The sequence below is a fragment of the Cebus imitator genome, unplaced genomic scaffold, assembly GCF_001604975.1.
Source record: "Cebus imitator isolate Cc_AM_T3 unplaced genomic scaffold, Cebus_imitator-1.0 Scaffold547, whole genome shotgun sequence".
Lineage (NCBI taxonomy): Eukaryota > Metazoa > Chordata > Mammalia > Primates > Cebidae > Cebus > Cebus imitator.
In genome coordinates, this window is record NW_016107862.1 from 407388 (window position 1) to 411584 (window position 4197).

The following is a 4197-nucleotide window of genomic DNA, read 5'->3' on the forward strand; positions in this document are numbered from 1 at the left end:
TAGAGACGGGGTTTCACCATGTTGACCAGGATGGTCTCGATCTCTTGACCTCATGATCCACCCGCCTCAGCCTCCCAAAGTGCTGGGATTACAAGCGTGAGCCACTGCGCCCGGCCCATATATTCGCTTTTTAACTTCTCTTGCAAAAATGTTTTCAGGCATTGACAAAAACTTTTAAAATCTTGTTTGGCTCATAGTAATGATTTAATATAATCATTTAAGCGTAGGTAGATAAGGCCTCAAAATAGCAACAGGTACATTTGGAAGAAACTTTCAAGTGTGCACACATTTTCTTTTCTAAATAGAAGATGAAGGTGAAAAGTCAGAGACCACAGTGGCTTGAAAGCCTTTTGGACCTTGCTTTATTAGTGGAGGTATTTCTTCTACTCTTCGCACATGCCAGGCAAACAGAAGGGCAAGGGCTGGTAACCAGGAATACACACATCCTAAGAGGTCAGGGCACTGCTCCAGGCTCACTCCTGGGGTGCATCTGGCACTTCTCTCTGGCCTAGTTTCCATGTAGAGGCCCCACTCTCTGCTCCATGACAGAACCCCAGGGGTCAGAACTGTGGTTCCTGCTTTTGAGAATTTGTCCGCTTCCTCTGTGAAGATGCAGCCTGCCCTTTTTGAGGGAAAGGCTAGTGCAAGAAGCACTGGTCAGTGTCAGAAAGCCTGGGGTCTAGTTCCAGCCCTTCCTGAGTGGTCCCAGGGAATTCATGTAACCTCATAGAATCTCATTTCCTTTAGTTTAAAATTGGGCTAATGATGCCACTACCTTTTCCAAGGTCCTTTAGTAAAGGCATGTTTAGTAAAGGCATGTTGTGCTGTGCAAATACTTTACACATGAATGTTTCTTCTTTCTCTTTCTCTTTCTTTCTTTCTTTCTTTCTTTCTTTCTTTCTTTCTTTCTTTCTTTCTTCCTTTCTTTCTTTCTTCTTTCTTTCCTTTCTTTCTCTCTCTCTCTCTCTCTTTCTTTCTTTCTTTTTGATGAAATTTTGTTCTTGTCACTTAGGCTAGAGTGCAATGATATGATCTTGGTTCGCTGCAACCTCCACCTCCTGGGTTCAAGCTATTCTCCTGCCTCAGCTTCCCAAGTAGCTGGGATTACAGGCGCCTACCACCACACCCAGCTAATTTTTGTATTTTTAGTAGAGTCAGGGTTTCACCAGGTTGGCCAGGCTGGTCTCAAACTCCTAACCTCAGGTGATCCACCCATCTCAGCCTCCCAAAGTGCTGGGATTACAGGTGTGAGGCACTGTGTCCAGCTGATTTTGTTTGTTTGTTTGTTTATTTTTGAGACAGGGTTAGGGTAGGTTAGCTGGAAACAGATTCTGTGGTAGGAAAGACTGGTTCACACAATCAAACCAAGTCATTCTGAGAAGAAAGGCCAAGATTTTAGAAACTTTGAGAATGCATATCTAAACATGACAGAAACTGATTTAATTACACTACTAGTAGGCTGTTTATGAAAAACTACGATTCTCTTTTTTTTTCCAAGGCAACACTGAGTCTCACTGTGTTGCCCAGGCTGGAGTGCAGTGGTGCAATGTTGGGTCACTGCAACCTCCACCTGTAGGGCTCAAGCAATTCTCCTGCCTTAGCCTCCTGAGTAGCTGGGATTACAGGCACCCACCACCACGCCAGAGTAATGTTTGTATTTTTAGTAGAGACCGGGTTTCACCATGTTGGCCAGGCTGGTCTCCAACTCCTGACTTCAAGTGATCCGCCTGCCTTGACCTCCCAAAGTGCTGCGATTACAGGCTTGAGCCACCATGCCCGGCCAGAAGAACTATGATGCTCTTGTATTCTCCAGTGGGTGCATAGTGGGCAGGGGTAGGAGTGGGTGGGGGACAAGGCCAGGGCAGAGGCCTCTTGTCTGCACTTCCTACAGCTTGTTTGGTCCCTGTTCTGAGCTAGAGCAGCAGGTCCAAGACGGGAGAGGGGTTGTACTCCTGCCTAGAGCAGGTCTAGAATAGAGGGGATGTCTCTTCTGTGTGGCTCTCTCTCCTGCCATCCTCTCATGCCTTGGGCTGGTGCCAGCACCTGAAGATGCCCCTGGGACTGTGGGAGAGGATGACCCTGGGACTGTGGGAGAGGAAGAGAATTTGGGACTACCCTATTTTCTTGGCCCTATTTGTTCAACACTCAGGTCAACACGGGGGGCTTTGGGTCAGGCCAGACAGGGGGTGCCAAAGTTGGGTTCAAGGCTTTGTTGGCGCTAAACTGGGAGCTGCAGGCCACATACAAAGCTGAGGCTTGTCAGAAAAGGATAACCCAGATGGACAGAGACCCAGATGGACCAGAGAACCCATATACTTCCTGTGCACAAATAAGCCTGGAGGAAAACAACTTATTTTATTTTGTTTATTTTTGAGATAGAGTTTCGCTCTTGTTGCCCAGGCTGGAATGCAGTGGCACAATCTCGGCTCACTGCAACCTCTACCTTCCGAGTTCAAGCGATTCTTCTGCCTCAGCCTCCTGAGTAGCTGGGACTACAGGCATGCACCACCACACCCAGATAATTTTGTATTTTTAGTAGAGACGGGGTTTCTCCACATTGGTCAGGCTGGTCTTGAACTCCTGACCCCAGGTGATCCACCTGCCTCAGCCTCTCAAAGTGCTGGGATTACAGGTGTAGGCCACCACGCCCGGCCAACCTCTCTAATGTCATCCAATGACCGAGGCCCAGATGGACCAGAGAATCCACATACTTCCTGTGCACAAATAAGCCTGGAGGAACACAAACTCTCTAATTTCATCCATTGAGGGATGCCTGCAGGAGGCAAAGCCATTCTCCATTAATTCAGGTCTTCAGCCTGCTTCCTAGGTGCCTGCCTCCATAGAAAGAGAACCATGCAGTATATACTCTTTCATGCTTTGCAACTTCCATACAACATAATGCTCCTGGGATCATCCATGTTATATTTCTTTGTATTGTTGAGCAGTATTCCACCGTATGACTCTATCACAATTTGTTTGTCCATTCTCCTGTTGATAGACTTTTGGGTTATTTCCAGTGTTTTGCTATTATAAATAAAGCTGCTTAGAAATTTCCATTTTTTGGGTTTTTTTTTTTTTTTTTTTTTTTTTTTTTTTTGTTTTTTTTTATTTTTTTTTTTTTTTTTTTTTTTTTTTTTTTTTTAAGCATTAGAGAAATATATCAACATGAAAATCATACACCAAATAAACTGATGAGTCAGATTTAGGAAGAAGCCCAGGAGGAGAAGGAAAAAAACATTCATCAGGTGCCCACTTCATGGTCACTGGGTCACGAAGTGGTAGTAACATTCCTTCATTAATGAGTGCATGCTTCAGTTTATGACTCTTCTAGGCTGGAAAAATGTAATGATCTACTCTGGTGGAATACTGCTGTTGGAATCATTTCCTTTCAAGGTTGATGAAAACTTGGCAAGAAATGATGATTCACAAGCAGACCTTAAGGCCTGTCTCTGGGTTCAGTGTTAGTGTTGGTTAACTTTGCTTGGCTGCTACTCATTGGTAACATTAACCATTTACAGAGCCCATTATGATTTTCAGGGGACTTTAAAGACTTTGTTGTGCAGGGTCACTACCACAGCCATAACTCAGCTTTCATCACCTCTAGCAGGAGGGTACAGACACTGTGGGTTGCTACCCCCACAAGCCACAGCAGCTCCTTTACCAGCAACTCCCTGCCCCCAGGCAGAAATCGGGCTTGTTGATTTATCCTATGCTAGACCAGATATTCTGCTATTCAGGGAAGAGGACCTCCCTCTCCATTCCCAGAGGGTGAATTTTGACTGGTCTAAGCCAATCATGGTGGCCTAATTCCCTTGCTGGCGATTGAGTTAGGAAGAGCATAGGCCACACTTCTGGCCAATGAGAAGTCAGAGAAAGTTGGCTGGAGGGCTTCTAAGAAAGGTTTTGCTTTTTCTTAAAAAGAGAACATTAGGTCTGGGTGGATCATTAGGCAGGCGGATCATGAGGTCAGGAGTTTGAGACCAGCCTGGCCAACATGGTGAAACCCCATCTCTACTAAAGATACAAAAAATTAGCCGGGCGTGGTGGTACACACCTGTAATCCAGCTACTGGAGAGGTTAAGGGAGGAGAATTGCTTGAACCTGGGAGGCAGAGGTTGCAGTGAGCCCTGGAGCCATTGCACTTTAGCCTGGGGCACAGGGGGGAGACTCCGTCTCAAAAAAAAAAAAAAAACATGG

At 45.7% G+C, this 4197-nt stretch overlaps 1 protein-coding gene across 1 annotated transcript in view; it reads right to left on the reverse strand.

Annotated features, from left to right (window-relative positions):
• GALM (galactose mutarotase) overlaps nt 1-4197 on the reverse strand; it is a 69763-nt gene that overhangs the window by 42574 nt on the left and 22992 nt on the right. The window lies entirely within an intron of this gene.